Raw genomic sequence first — 16692 nt, 5'->3', positions numbered from 1 at the left:
GCTTCTGAAAGGCCTGGTGCCGGAGCAGACAGGCACCCAACTCCCCCACTTTTGATGGTCCGCAGTGGGACGTGAGCTCGCTGCCCCAGAGGCCCCTTGTGTTCCGAAGCACAGCCATGGCGCAGACGCTGAGCTCGCGACCCGCTGGCCCAATCGGCTACGCCAGCCACCCCGAGTCCCGCCCCCTGCGCCTCCCTCTGGCCCAATCGTGGGTGTATCGGAGTGATGGTAATTTACATATTACCATTTTATTAGGTAGGATAAGCTTCGATAATCAACTTACTGTATGTTGTTTTTCTTATTTTAAATTACTCCTCAAAATAATTGTTGAGTACAGTACTGGAGTAAAGGGCATAAGCCTTTTAGAATAAGTTAGACATTTTAAAGGTATATAGTGCCAATTATTTCCAAAAGATGATACCAATTTGCAATTTTGCCAGCCATGGATTCAAGGAATAAACCATAGGAATTGGTCTTACACAATTAGAAATGGAGAAACTTAGAAAGTTTTGATTGTGGCCAAATCCATTGTCTGAGTATCCTAGCATTCCTGTAACATTATTAGGATTATTAGCAAATGGTTTTAATATTTGTCAGTTTTTTCAACTATAATTTGTAAAAATCAGAAAATTATAAATGCTTATAATAGATAATTTGAAAATGCAGAGATATGTTAAGAACAAAATCCAGAATGATTCCACCACCCAGCAACAAGTACTAAATCACTAAAATAACTTTTTGATAAATTCATTTTCAAGTGTTGCCGTTGGTTTTTTTATTTTATTTTTTTCTTTTTCAACCCTAGGCACTTGTTGGATTACCAGGTACCAGGAATACAGGAACTGTGGTGGTAACATACATAATTTACATAGCCTTTGATTCCCATTCCTGATCCCTTCCCCCACCCAACACACATATCTTGACATTATTCCCACGTTTTGAAAGCAGTGCTACAGAGTAGTTAAGAGTGGAGTTTTGGAGTCAGACCAGTATTCAAATCCTAGCTCTATAACATAGAGTTAAAATACTCAAATCTGATCATTTCAGAACATCTCTCTGGGCTTCAATGTTATCTTCTGTAAAAATAATAATTTTGTGTAGACTATGCAATTGTTGCTAGTATTAAAAGCATGTAAATAAATAACTTGTAAAATACTTAGTACATTAGCTTGCTCGTGGTAGGAGCTCAATAAATGAAAATGATTTTTTCTTTGAAAATTTCTATGGAAATTGTCTGACTTAATGGTATTCAGTCCTATTGCTGTAAATACCAGTATTTTCTTAAACAATAGGTGATTCTCTGTTGCCATTGAAGTATTTCCCAATATTTTATTTTATAAATAATAGTATCACAAAGACATCAAGAAGTATGTACAGCCTGAAACCAGTTTGGCTCAGTGGATAGAGCATCGGCCTGCGGACTCAAGGGTCCCAGGTTCGATTCCGGTCAAGGGCATGTACCTTGGTTGCGGGCACATCCCCAGTAGGGGGTGTGCAGGAGGCAGCTGATTGATGTTTCTAACTCTCTATCCCTCTCTCTTCCTCTCTGTAAAAAAATCAATAAAATTAAAAAAAAAAAAGTATGTACAAAAATGTTCAGAGTAGCATTATTTAATGAAAGACAGAAACTGGAAATAATCCAACTATTAATGAAGTATGAAAAGGTATGCACAAATTAGATACTACACAAAAATGGGAATGAATGAACTACAAATTCAACAAAATGGTTGGATTTTGCAAACATAATGTTGAGTGCAAACAGCCAAAGGGAGAAAGAAAACCATGCTTTGTAACCATTTACATAAATTTCAAAAGCAGGCATAAACAAGCCATTGTGTTTAAGAACGCATACTAACATGACAAAGCCATAAGTTATTGTCATAAATGCCGGATGATGGTTACTTTTAGGAAGGTTAGAGGAAAGGCGGATGTCTCTGAGGGACTGGCATATTTCATTTCTTTATGTGGTGCATGTTCACTTTATAATGATTCATAAAGTAATGCATTTATTTTATGTACTTTTCTGTCTTATTTTTCCCATAGTACAGGAATCTGAGTTCTAGATGCTTATTTAAAATTTCCAGTGGAGCCAAAACCGGTTTGGCTCAGTGGATAGAGTGTCAGCCTGCGGACTGAAAGGTCCCAGGTTTGATTCTGATCAAGGGCACATACATTGGTTGTGGGCATATCCCCAGTGGGAGGTGTGCAGGAGGCAGCTGATCAATGTTTCTCTCTCATCAATGTTTCTAGCTCTCTATCCCTCTCCTTCCCTCTCCGTAAAAAATCAATAAAATATATTAAAAAATAAAATAAAATTTCCACTGGTAACATAACTTTTAAATGTTATAGCATAATTTTTTCATATAAAAGACTAGCTTGAATAATCAAATTAGATACAGATTGGTTGACTACAAAAATAACTTTGAACTCTAACTCATTTATAGTGAAGGGTCTTTGGAAACTGGATGGAAGTAGGTAAACAACCAGGGAACTAAGAAAAAACAAAAACAACCAGTAAACATAACATCATCTACCTTTATCTCAAACCAGAGGAATAGAATAGCCAGCCATGAGCAGTTAACTTGTCAACTTTCACCTTTCTTCCTGATGAATTGTAAGTCTTTTTTTTTTTTTTTTTTTTTTTTTTTTTTTGTGAGACGAGCAATAATATTTATGCTGACAGGCAAATGAATCAATCTGTAGCGAGCTTCCCCCTGGACCAACAGTTCTTTTGAGACCCAATTTCGATGTCCAGTAGTTCCTTATGTGTACATGTCAGCACTGACCCCTCAGCTCTGGATGGTGGACAAATGGTGGTAACGGAGGTCCGACTCCCTCTGGTTTGGTCTCGGCCGAACCCAGGGGCACGGCGTCACCCGGACTAAGGGGCACGTGGCCTCACCCATACCCAAGGGGCGCGTGTTCTCACCCGGGCCTGGGACCCAGCCTCACCCGGATGGATCCAGGGGCGCACGGCCTCACCCGGACCCAGGATCTGGCTTCACCCGTACCCAGGGACGCTTGGCCTCTCCCAGACCCAGGGGCACGTGGCCTCACCCGGGCTTAGTTGCACAAGGCCTCACCTGGATCCAGGGACACATGGTCTCTCCCGGACCCAGGGACGCTTGGCCTCTCCCAGACCCAGGGCCACTTGGGCTCACCCGGGCCTAGGTGCACGAGGCCTCATCCGGATCCAGGGACGCATGGTCTCACCCGGACCCAGGGACGCTTGGCCTCTCCCAGACCCAGGGGCACGTGGCCTCACCCGGGCCTAGGTTCACGAGGCCTCACCCGGATCCAGGGACACATGGTCTCACCCAGACCCAGGAACGTTTGGCCTCTCCCAGACCCAGGGCCACTTGGGCTCACCCAGGCTTAGGTGCACGAGGCCTCACCCAGATCCAGGGACACATGGTCTCACCCGGACCCAGGGACGCTTAGCCTCTCCCAGACCCAGGGGCACGTGGCCTCACCCGGGCCTAGGTGCACGAGGCCTCATCCGGATCCAGGGACACATGGTCTCACCCGGACCCAGGGACGCTTGGCCTCTCCCAGACCCAGGGCCACTTGGGCTCACCCGGGCCTAGGTGCACGAGGCCTCATCCGGATCCGGGGACGCATGGTCTCACCCGGACCCAGGGACGCTTGGCCTCTCCCAGACCCAGGGCCACTTGGGCTCACCCGGGCCTAGGTGCACGAGGCCTCACCCGGATCCTGGGACACATGGTCTCACCCGGACCCAGGGATGCTTGGCCTCTCCCAGACCCAGGGCCACTTGGGCTCACCCGGGCCTAGGTGCACGAGGCCTCACCCGGATCCAGGGACGCATGGTCTCACCCGGACCCAGGGACGCTTGGCCTCTCGCCGACCCAGGGCCACTTGGGCTCACCCGGGCCTAGGTGCACGAGGCCTCATCCGGATCCAGGGACACACGGTCTCACCCAGACCCAGGAATGTTTGGCCACTCCCAGACCCAGGGCCACTTGGGCTCACCCGGGCCTAGGTGCACGAGGCCTCACCCAGATCCAGGGACACATGGTCTCACCCGGACCCAGGGACGCTTAGCCTCTCCCAGACCCAGGGCCACTTGGGCTCACCCGGGCCTAGGTGCACGAGGCCTCACCCAGATCCAGGGACACATGGTCTCACCCGGACCCAGGGACGCGTGGCCTCTCCCAGACCCAGGGCCACTTGGGCTCACCCGGGCCTAGGTGCACGAGGCCTCATCCGGATCCAGGGACGCATGGTCTCACCCGGACCCAGGGTCGCTTGGCCTCTCCCAGACCCAGGGCCACTTGGGCTCACCCGGGCCTAGGTGCACGAGGCCTCACCCGGATCCTGGGACACCTGGTCTCACCCGGACCCAGGGATGCTTGGCCTCTCCCAGACCCAGGGCCACTTGGGCTCACCCGGGCCTAGGTGCACGAGGCCTCACCCGGATCCAGGGACGCATGGTCTCACCCGGACCCAGGGACGCTTGGCCTCTCCCCGACCCAGGGCCACTTGGGCTCACCCGGGCCTAGGTGCACGAGGCCTCACCCGGATCCAGGGACACACGGTCTCACCCAGACCCAGGAACGTTTGGCCACTCCCAGACCCAGGGCCACTTGGGCTCACCCGGGCCTAGGTGCACGAGGCCTCACCCGGATCCAGGGACACATGGTCTCACCCGGACCCAGGGGCGCTTGGCCTCCCCCAGACCCAGGGCCACTTGGGCTCACCCGGGCCTAGGTGCACGAGGCCTCACCCAGATCCAGGGACACATGGTCTCACCCGGACCCAGGGACGCGTGGCCTCTCCCAGACCCAGGGCCACTTGGGCTCACCCGGGCCTAGGTGCACGAGGCCTCATCCGGATCCAGGGACACATGGTCTCACCCGGACCCAGGGGCGCTTGGCCTCCCCCAGACCCAGGGCCACTTGGGCTCACCCGGGCCTAGGTGCACGAGGCCTCACCCAGATCCAGGGACACATGGTCTCACCCGGACCCAGGGGCGCTTGGCCTCCCCCAGACCCAGGGCCACTTGGGCTCACCCGGGCCTAGGTGCACGAGGCCTCACCCGGATCCAGGGACACATGGTCTCACCCGGACCCAGGGACGCGTGGCCTCTCCCAGACCCAGGGCCACTTGGGCTCACCCGGGCCTAGGTGCACGAGGCCTCATCCGGATCCAGGGACGCATGGTCTCACCCGGACCCAGGGGCGCTTGGCCTCCCCCAGACCCAGGGCCACTTTGGCTCACCCGGGCCTAGGTGCATGAGGCCTCACCCAGATCCAGGGACACATGGTCTCACCCGGACCCAGGGGCCCTTGGCCTCCCCCAGACCCAGGGCCACTTGGGCTCACCCGGGCCTAGGTGCACGAGGCCTCACCCAGATCCAGGGACACATGGTCTCACCCGGACCCAGGGACGCGTGGCCTCTCCCAGACCCAGGGCCACTTGGGCTCACCCGGGCCTAGGTGCACGAGGCCTCATCCGGATCCAGGGACGCATGGTCTCACCCGGACCCAGGGGCGCTTGGCCTCCCCCAGACCCAGGGCCACTTGGGCTCACCCGGGCCTAGGTGCATGAGGCCTCACCCAGATCCAGGGACACATGGTCTCACCCGGACCCAGGGGCCCTTGGCCTCCCCCAGACCCAGGGCCACTTGGGCTCACCCGGGCCTAGGTGCACGAGGCCTCACCCAGATCCAGGGACACATAGTCTCACCCGGACCCAGGGACGCTTAGCCTCTCCCAGACCCAGGGCCACTTGGGCTCACCCGGGCCTAGGTGCACGCGACCTCACCCGGATCCAGGGACACATGGTCTCGCCTGGACCCAGGGGTGTGTGGGCTCTCCCAGACCCAGGGGCGCTTGGCCTCGCCCGGGCACGGGATCCAGCGTCATCCGGGTCCAGGGGCACTTGGCCTCACCCGGACCCGGAGTCCGGCCTCACCTGGACCCAGGGGCATGTGGCCTCACCTAGACCCAGGGACGTGAGGCCTCACTTATACCCAGAGGCGTGTGACCACACCCGAGCCCAGAGGCGCGCAACCCCGCCCGCACCCGGGTCTCAGCGGGGCCCCGTCTTCCCAATCCCAATTCCTGCCGGTCAATCCCCCCTCAGCAATTCCCCTGACCATCCTTCCAGAGCTCCAGTATGGCTGCTGCAGAACTCGTCGGGCGGCTGCTCGGCGAAGCTCCGGTGTACCCGGTGCATGGCGGTGGGCCAGTCTGGCGTCGCTGCGTCGGCCCTTGGGTCTGCATCGGTGGCTGGTCGCCGAGCATGCGCACCTGGCCGCTTCCGGGGCGTTGAGATTCTTGACGGACTCAGAGGTCAGCAAGCGCGGAGTCTCCCACCCCATGTCTCATAGGGGTTCGTCTGTCCGTGCTTGGCTACCAGTGGAGCCGTCCCCTCAGCCGGAGACCGCCGGGGGATCTGCGCCGAGCACGTTCCAGGCCGCTGTTGTATCGCCTGAGCCTTAGTTCTTTTGTGTCGCCTGAGCCGTAGTTCTTAAAGTGTGGTCTTTGGGTCACCGGCATCAGCATCATCCCACATACCCCTCTTTTATTCTAGTTGTAGAGCATCTACTCAGCCAGCCCTATGGTGGTCTTGGATGGTGTCTGCTCTGCTCTCTTGTCGTAGTCTCAAAGTTGTTGTGGTAGGCAACAATCAGGCTTCCGCCCTATGCCTCCATCTTGGTCCTCCTTTGTATAGTTAAGTCTTGATTGTTGTTGGTGTCACTGGGGGGGCTCTCTTTGTCTATAAAGGAAGAGTTGCTGTGCAGGAGACACGTTTATGGGCCGGGTCTTGGTGCAGCAAAGCTTTGGCGCTCACTGAATATTCCCGTTGAATGTGTCCCTTATGCACGTGGTTGAAATCTGGTGTCATCTCCCACAGACCACCAGATGCCCTCGTTTCTGGGTCTCCAATGGGGTGTAGATCAGCTACTGCCTTAGGCACTCAGCAAGGATTACAGCAAAAACTGTAGTTTCTTCCTCCTGTCTGAGTGGCCCTGGAGCAGTCCGACTAGAACAGCAGATCACTAGAACAGCAGATCATCTGGTCCGCTGCCAGAGGGCAGGCCACCCACATGCATAAGCCGTTGCTTGGGGCGCAGGTGTGCCTGCAAGATTTGCGGGGCAGGTCTTCAAAACGTTCGGGGCGGGTCCCAGGGCGGGGCGGGGTTTCAGGGCGCCCACAGGCCATGGTGCGGCGAGCCAAGATGGCTGTGAGTCTGGTCCTTCTGCCTTCCACGTATCTAAGTCCCCTCGTTCCGCACTCCAGCGCAGCAAACACTGATTGCTGGGCGCACCTCCGCAAGAGTCCCGCCTCTCCCCGCAGGCATCTGGGTCTCCCGGGGTTCGCCAGAAGATGGGTTTCAGGGTGATGGAGAGCCAATCTCCCCTAGGTTTGGAACAAAAGCCCCTCTCCCCCGCCACCAGCCAGACCCACGCACCTCCACACCTCATCCCCTCCGATTTCGCTGGGTGCGAGGCAACAGAACAGCCCCTAACCTCCGCCGCCATCTTTTTCATACTTCCCAATCTGTACCTCTTAATCCCTTCATTTCAGTCAACTCTACTGAAGTTTAGCGCCGCTGGGAGGTGCACGGAAAGGGCGCCCGGGCCTCCATCCAGTGCGCGGTGCGCGCGTCCCGCGGAACCAGGCGCGCGAGGGTCGCGCGGCTGGGACGGGCGCTGGGCGGCCGCCGAGCTCCAGGCACCGCCATCGCCGCGTTCTGGACGTCGCCGCCGCGGCGTCCCCCCAATTTATACTTCTTAATCCCTTGAATTCAGTCAACTCTACTGAAGTCTAGCGCCGCCGGGAGGTGCACGGAGAGGGCGCCCGGGCCTCCGTCCGGTGTGCGGGGCGCGCGGCCCGCGGTACCAGGCGCGCGGGGGCTGCGTGGCGGGGACGGGTGCTGGGAAGCCACCGAGCTCCGGGCGCCGCCGCTGCGGCGGCGTCCCCAGCGTCCCGGGCCGGGTGGCCTGCGGGGGCGGCGGAGTTGCGAAAGTGAGTGAGTTTCCCAGGGTTTCGCCTGGAATGGGGTTCAGTGCAATCGGAGCCGGTGCTCAGTGCACTCCGGAGCCTTTATCTCCTTCCTGCCAGTGAACTCCGGCCAGGTCATCAGCCGCCCCCTCCTCTCCGGTTCCATCCTCCCCACAGGCGCGTGTGCTCGTGTCTCCGCCCGTTTCTCCATACCTCAGGCTTTTACGGCTTCCCCGACTGTCCCCGTGGCCTTCTCCTTCCCCCCAGCTGTGGGTATTTCAGTCCGCCAGCTCTCCTGTGGTTCTGGACGATGTCCGTTCTGACCTCTAGTTGTATTTTTGAAATTGTTGTGCCCGGCTGCAGGTTAGGTGTTTAACCTATGCCGCCATCTTGGTTTCCCCATGAATTGTAAGTCTTAAGTCCCATGTAAAATTAATTAACCCTGTCTACAACAGGAAGTCCAATCTCAGGGCTTAAAAAGTAATCTTACCCTAGCCTGTTTAGCTCAGTGGTTAGAGTGTCACCAGAGAACTGAAGGATCTTGGGTTTGATTCCCAATAAAGGGCACATACCTGGATTCAGGTTGCTCTAGTCAGGGCTCTTGCGTGAGGCAATCTCTCTCTCTCTCTCCACTATTCTCCTCTCTCTCTTTCCCCTCCTCCTCCTTCCCTTCCACTGTCTCTAAAAATTCAATGCGAAAAATATCCTAGCTTGAGGAGTAACCAATAAAAAAAAAAAAGTAATCTTATGTATTTTGATTACAGGTGACATATTGAACCTCCATTTTCTCCTCAGATACCACTAAAATTGAAGGTATATATATATATATACTAGAGGCACAGTGCATGAAATTCATGCACTGGCGGGGGGGGGGGGGGGGGGAGGGTCCCTCAGCCCAGCCTGTACCCTCTCCAATCCAGGACCCCTCGGGGGATGTCTAACTGCCAGTTTAGGCCTGATCCTGGGGACATTCCTCTCTCAATCCGGGACTACTGGTTCCCAACTGCTCACCTGCCTGCCTGCCTGATTGCCCCTAATTGCACCCTCTGCTGGCCTGGTCACCTCCAACTGCCCCCCTGCTGTCCTAGTTGTCCCCAACTGCCCTCCACCAGCCTGGTTGCCTCTCACTGCCCCCCTCTGCTAGCCTGGTTGCCCCTCACTACCCCCCTGCCGGCCTGGTTGCCCCTCACTACCCCCCGCGCTGGCTTGGTTGCCCCATGCAACCTGCTATTCAGTCATTTGGTTGCCCCTCACTACCCCCCTGCTGGCCTGGTTGCCCCACGCAGCCTGCTGCTCAGTCATTTGGTCACCCCATATTAACCCCCCTGCTGGCCTAGTCACCCCACACAGCCTGTTCAGTTGTCCATTTGGTTGCGATGGTCGCTTAGGCTTATATATTATATATATATACCTTCCATAAGGAGGTTTGACTAGGGTACTACAATAGACAAATTATATCAGCAAGTTTTGTTTTGTTTAATTTTGTCTTCATTGTGGTATTAGGAATGTTTGTATTTTTGTTCCCGTGGTTTCCTGTGTACTAATACCTTTATAAAATTACCTTTTTCTTTTTCTTACTTAGGCTTTCCTACTCATATTTAACTGACTTGGACTTTTAGTTTCCTATAAACCAGGGATTTTCAACCTTTTTCATCTTGTGGCACATAAACTAATCACTAAAATTCCGTGGCACACCAAAAAATATATACTTTTTTGGCAATCTGACAAAAATAGGTATAATTTGATTCATTCACACTGGACAGCTGTTGTTGTGTTGGCTATTATCTTTTTTTTTATTTGACAATCTAAAGGAAAAGAGGTCAGTTTCCCTGTCTAAATAGTCAGTTATTGTATTTAAAAAAAAATTCTTATGCCCTGATCGGTTTGGCTCAGTGGATAGAGCGTCAGCCTGTGGAATCAAGGGTCCCAGGTTCGATTCCGGTCAAGGGCATGTACCTTGGTTGCGGGCACATCCCCAGTAGGGAGTGCGCAGGAGACAGCTGATCGATGTTTCTAACTCTCTATGCCTCTCCCTTCCTCTCTGTAAAAGATCAATAAAATATATTTAAAAAAAAATTCTTATGGCACACCAGTGTGCCTCTTTCAGTACACAGGTTGAATACTGCCACCATAGTTTATGTATTATTTTCTTCTTTCCTTCCCTCTCTCACTTTATTTATGTTTTTTTTCTACTTTGTTAAAAAATGTAACATTTACATGTTATTCTTCCCCTCTGATGCTTAGCTTTATTATATAAATATATTTATTATATACATTATATGTTAACATATAAATGCATACTCATCAAATACATGTATTTATTTACTCACAAGAAATATATTAAAAATATATTCACTGCTTACCATTAGTCTTGTGGCCGAAGTTTCCTCATTCTTGTGGTCAGATGAAGTTGGTCTTCCAATAGAATCATCAGGAATAGCTTATGAAATCAATAATCTCTGAGTTCTTACATGTTAAAAATAGTTTTTTCTATAGACCTGAAACTTAAAAAAGGACTTAAGTAGATATAAAATCCTTTGTTCATACTTGTTTTCTAAGCATTTTTACAAATATTGCTTCATTATCCTGATTTCTGCATTGTTCTCTGTAAATATTGGACATCTGACATGTGGAATGCTATTGTAAATTCAATTAAAAAGTTCTACATTGAAAATAAAATTACTTGTTTTTATTGTAATAATATGAACACTAGTTTTGTTGGAGCACAACATCATGGCACAGTTTCTTAGCAAATTAAGAAACTGAAGTAAAAATATGCTTGGGATTAGTGGTGGTGGTGCACGTATAATTTTATTTACTTAAGCTGCGATGGCATACTAGTTAAAATAGAATCCTAATTGTGAAAATTTGCAAATATTTCCTACATAGAATAACTGAACTGAATTTGTGTGGGGAGCCTATGTTGAATGAAAAACAAAATTAGGTGGAAAAAAAGAAAATAAAACCTCTTCTTGGAAGCACAGGTTTACTTTTTGCTTCCCTGTGTCCATCAAACTTTTAGAAATGCCCTGAACTCACTTTGCTATTCTGTAAATCAATATAAATGTCTTGCATATAGAACTGCATATATTTTAAGCGATTCTCCCAAAACTTGGTTACTCTGTTTTTTGAAATAAGCTGAACATCTTTAACCAAAATAGTTCACAAATTTGGACAGCTTAAAACTCTCCAGCTTTTGATGTCCTTAGTGAATTGCAATTTTAAAAACAGATTACAAACAAGAATACATTGAAACGTATCCCTACAATGCCAGGGAGAAAACAAAACATAAATAAATAAGGAGGACTAGAAATGATAATTGTGTACATTAAAAAAGTGTACATTTATGTTTATGCCCTTTAGCGCTCACACACACAGCGATCTGAAGAGTTCAACTTTGATAACGTTACCAAGTATCCATTACTGGCAGCAATCCCTACAGAACTAATTAAATTCTCACATCAGAATTGCAAAGGACATTTTCTTACAATAAATTCTCATTTGTTTTTACTTTTAAAAATTTCCATTTAAGATGGTATGCATATTTGTTTTTTTTAAAATATATTTTATTGATTTTTTACAGAGAGGAAGGGAGAGGGATAGAGAGGTAGAAACATCGATGTGAGAGAGAAACATCGATCAGCTGCCTCCTGCACACCTCCTACTGGGGATGTGCCCGCAACCAAGGTACATGCCCTTGACCGGGATCGAACCTGGGTCCTTTCAGTCCTCAGGCGGATGCTCTATCCACTGAGCCAAACTGGTTAGGGCCATATTTGTTTTAATAGCATCACAACAAGGGAGGTGAGAATACTACATATTTTGTTCCCCATCTCACATTCTCTCAACCCACCATTTTACTCCACCATTGTGGATGAACCGGAAAGCATCTCATTCCATCTGCATCACCTACCTTTCCCTCTTCAGTCCCAGGCCTCTCTGGTGCGATTGTGTAAAATGCCTGGTGGAATCCAGTCAGCCTTTCAGGTGCTTAGCAAACCTGGAAGTAGGAGGAAGAAACATTGACTGGTGCAACTCTTGCCCAGTGACCAGGTGGGGACTGGTGGTGCGTGCTCCGGATTCTTTCTCAGGTGGACAATTCGGAGGTGCAGTCTACAAAGCTTCTTAGAGAAACTGGGTCCCAGCTACTTAACTGCAGTAATAATATTGCTCAGTAATATATCCTGGGATTTAATTTTCTTCCTTTCTCTTCCCAGTTTCCCAATCTTCTTTGGAATTAATTTCCTAAAGCAAACTATTTACCAGCTTTTGTCTCCTGCTCTGCTTTTGGAGAGGACCCAAACTGAGACAAACTGAAATATGTGTGTTTTTACTGAATATCTGTTTTTAAAATGAAAGCTCCAAAAGATGAACTTCATCATATTTCAGAAGTTTATAGACTAAATGCTCTATTAATAGAAAAAGGGAAGGCAACTTTATAGTTTGAAAGTTTGAAGCTATTGTGGATCAGGAAGAACGATTTCCTTAGGCAATAATTGCTGGTACTTCCTTAAAATTACATTGCTGTTATTGTCTAAAAGGCCAGCTTTTCTAAACAATTTCCGTTTTCATTAAGCTAGGATCTTTACATCGTACATCTGAAGGCTAAATAACTTGGTTTGTGGATTTGAATAAAGCAAAATTTTGAAATGTGCTGCTGACTCATTTGTTTGTAGCCCATTTTTATAATTTTGTAAATATAGAAACAATCACTAAAATTTCCAGTTTCTGTGAAATTTCATATGCATGGTTCTAATTTTGGATTATTCTATACCACATTTTTTTCTAAAAAGAAATCCCATTTTACTGGTAGTTTTTTCTATATCACACTTCCTTCCAAACAAGAAACTTATGCTGTTTTTTAATAGTGGATAACAAAGAACGTTTTTAAAGACCATCAAAACATACAAACTTACTTTATACGTCCAACTAAAATGTAAGATCCTTATAAGTGGGTGCTTTAGTCTCTTGGCTCACTATTATATCCTGAATGCTTAGGATAATGACTGACATAAGATAGGCACTCAATAGATATTTGTTGAATACAGTAGATGACTGAATTTATATGTACTCAATAGGGAAAGAGCTAAAAGGTGGAAAATTTACAGTTAAAAACACAAGTTTTTCTTCAGCCTGTAGCATTTGGAGCAAAACTGAATAAAAAAAATTTACAGTTAAAAACACAAGTTTTTCTTCAGCCTGTAGCATTTGGAGCAAAACTGAATAAAAAAAATTAAATATAGAAATTAATTTAGATATATTTATATTATAATTAATAAAACAATGTTAAACTCCTGAAAGATATCAAAAGTCCCTGTATAATGAAAAGTAACGGCATGAAAGCAGCAGAAAGAAGGAATACTTTTAAATGTTTAAGTGTTAAGTTGAAATGTATTTCTTTTTAAAAAACAAAGTATTTGTCCTGGCCAGTGCTCCCAGTGGTTAGAGCATCGGCCTGGTCGGGGAAGGGTCTTGGGTTTGATTCCTAGTCAAGGGCATGTTCCTTGGTTGCAGATTTGATTCTAGTCCCTATTGGGCAAGTGCAGCAGGCAACCAATCGTTGTGGCTCTCTCACATCTCTCTCTCTCTCTCTCCTGCCCCCCATTCCCTCCCTTCCTTCCACTCTCTCTAAAAAAGCAATGAAAAATATATCCTTGGGTGAGGATTAACAAAGTATTTAACTATGGATAATTATGTACTCGGTCTTGCAAAGCTTAAGCGTTGTTATGCAATATATCAGTAAATGTTCTTCACCACAAGATGGCAGCAAAGACTTATTTTTGAGTCGCTAGACACCCTCAGTCAATACCAAAAATAATGCATTTTTAAAAGGTATAATGTATAAGGAATGTAGGGAATATACATATACATATTACATATATGTGTGTGTGTATGTGTGTATATATACTATTCCTTGGAGGTATGTACCACTTCATCAGAAAGGTTTTATCATGGGTGCCTAGAGTTTCTATGACTCTTTATACTTGCCTCCTCTCTTTTAAATTCTCTACTTCTATTGCATTTTGTACAGTTCCAGATTAATCTTACATTACAACATGTCACCCCTTCACTAAAAAATTTTAAAATAATTTTCTATAAAATACGGAATTTTTAAAAATTATATTATTCACTCACCCAATTTAGTAACTATACTCTATAAGGCACTGTGATATGTACTAGGAGTAGAATCAAATAAACACATGAAGTTTTTCACTTTGGGAGTTAATGTAAAGATATAGCTGCACAAAGCACTTACTTAGAAAAAGTCTGATTTGAGGCCTGTGGAGGAGCAAAGAGAAGAATGGGGATGAGAAGGGAGTTCAACTGTGAGCTTCCGAGTCTGGGATTCAGGAATAAAATTTAGGTTTGAGAGAACAGTTTGGGAATTATCAACATAAAAGTAAAACTTGAAGAGCATATACATATAAATTGTATATTAATGACTCTTTAATTTTAAAATTTATATACATGATAGCTGCAAAAATATTTTAAAACTATAGACATGATGAATTTAAAATTCACTCAGATTATCTTAACTGCTAACATTTTGATGTATATATTTTCGGACTTATCTCACACATAAACACAACTTATATATGCATAGTCTGAATATCTATCTGTATATATGTAACAGATCATAAATGAGGTCATAATACACATCCTGTTTTTATAACTGCAATTCACTAAAGATATAGTAAAGAAGGGGATGTTGGAGATGACAGCAAATGAGACTGAAAAAGAAGCCAGGACGCTGTATAAGCTTTGGGAGAATAGCCACGTGTGACAAGAACTGAGTGACTTTTAGGAATGGAATAATTTAGTGTCAAATTCTGCAGAGTGTTTAAATGAGAAAATGACTCATTTTCCTGCAAGAAGATTCCTTTGGAAAGACAGGATGGTATCTCCATAGAAAGTCTGAATAGAGGAATAGTGTTTATTGATAGATTTATTTAAAGTAAAAGAGATTAAAGTCTGAATATAATTTGTGAAAAAGAGCCTGGTAGAGCCCTGGTGGGTATGGCTCATGTGGTTGAGCATCACCCTTGCAAGAAGTTGCAGGTTCCAGAATGCCCAGGTTTTGGGCTTAATCCCCAGTAGGGGGCGTGCAGGAGGCAGTCAATCAATGTGATCCATGTTTTTTATCGATATTTCCCCCTCTCTTTCTCTCTCTCTCTCTCTCTCTCTCTCCCTCTCTCTCTCTCCCTCCCTCCCTCCCTAAGCTTCCTCTCTTTTTAAAGCCAATAAAAAACATATTTCAAAACAAAACAAAACAGAGCCTGGTAGACAAAGAAATCTAAAATGTAAGAAAAGTAAAGAATAAATAATAGAATACTATTCTGAAAATGGTCAGATGTGGTCTAAAACTAGGTGAAGCATTTGTTTATACATGGAGAAAATGTTTTTGTTTTTCTTTTTCTCCAGAGTCTGGAGAAAATTATGTGAAAATGAGTGTAAGGATAGTTAAATATTTAGGTATGGGGTGGAGAGTTCATATTCAAGGATCTTCACAAGATGGTCTCGGTCCTTTGTTAATTCACTTCATGTGGCTTACTACATGATTCAAATGGAATTACTTCTTCTTGCCCCACTACGTACCATGATTTCATGTGCTTTGTTTACTTCATTCTCTCATCAATCTCTCCTTGTTTAAAGCTTACACATTCTTCAAGGCCCAGAACAAGTTCCACTCCTATGTGGAGACCCCTTACCACATAATCCAGTTCAAGGGCAACTTCCCATTACCTGGAGTTTATAGGAAAACCAGTGAATGTTATCTCTAAAATCAGAACCAGTGTAGAACACTGGAGGGAAATAAAACAAGTGTAAGTGGGATGGAGGTTTAGGGGAGAACCTTCCAGACCTTTCAGGGTCTGACAACATCAGAGAATCTAGGGACAGTGGAGGGGTTTCTTTGTTTTAATCTGTTTCAGTCATTTTAGAAAATATATTAAGCGCTCCTAAAATGAATTCAAGCCACTGCTTCTTGAAAGCACAGATTTCACTCTTATTATTAAATGTAAAATGCATATTAGATTTGATTCGTCATTAAGAAATGCTTAATTTTTTGTTTCTGTTTAAGTTTTCCAAGGGCAATTCTAAAATTGCGTTAGTTATTTATATCACAGGTGACTTTTTATCAATATATAAGAAGAATAAAACTAAGAAGAATAAAAGCAGTTGGATATTAATATAATAATAAAAAAACAAGGAATGAGAAGAGCCAGGATTTGGATTAAGAAGACCTGACATTTAGTCCAAATGTGAAATCTTGGGCATGTCACATGCTTTCTCACCTAAACATAGGTTGTTAGGAGAATCAGTTCAAAACGTTCCTGTGAGACTGTGTTGTGAACCAAACACTTGCAAAAGTATTAGTAAAGGTGTTTTAGAAGCTTTCTTGTAAAAGTATGTCATGGTTTTTATTTAAGAAGCTTTGTGATATTTAAACTTACAATTATACGTTTTACAGATTTTGATACCCATATTGACAGCAATTTTGTTTTTATTACTTAGCACAAGTTTGACAATTAAGAGTCCCTGAGCAAATGTTTGTTAAATTAACAGTGAACAACTGGCAGAATCCTGAATCCTATCAAAATAATTTTATTTTAAGCATAAGAGGTATTTATTATACGTTACAAATATAGACGCAGAATAGTTTGTTCAGTTTTTAGGTAATAGGTATTTAACTTTACATTTTTCTTTTTGCTCATGCAC

The sequence above is a fragment of the Eptesicus fuscus genome, chromosome 13 (assembly GCF_027574615.1).
Source record: "Eptesicus fuscus isolate TK198812 chromosome 13, DD_ASM_mEF_20220401, whole genome shotgun sequence".
NCBI lineage: Eukaryota > Metazoa > Chordata > Mammalia > Chiroptera > Vespertilionidae > Eptesicus > Eptesicus fuscus.
The sequence above is the reverse complement of the archived record's forward strand: the minus strand, read 5'-3'. Positions refer to the sequence as shown.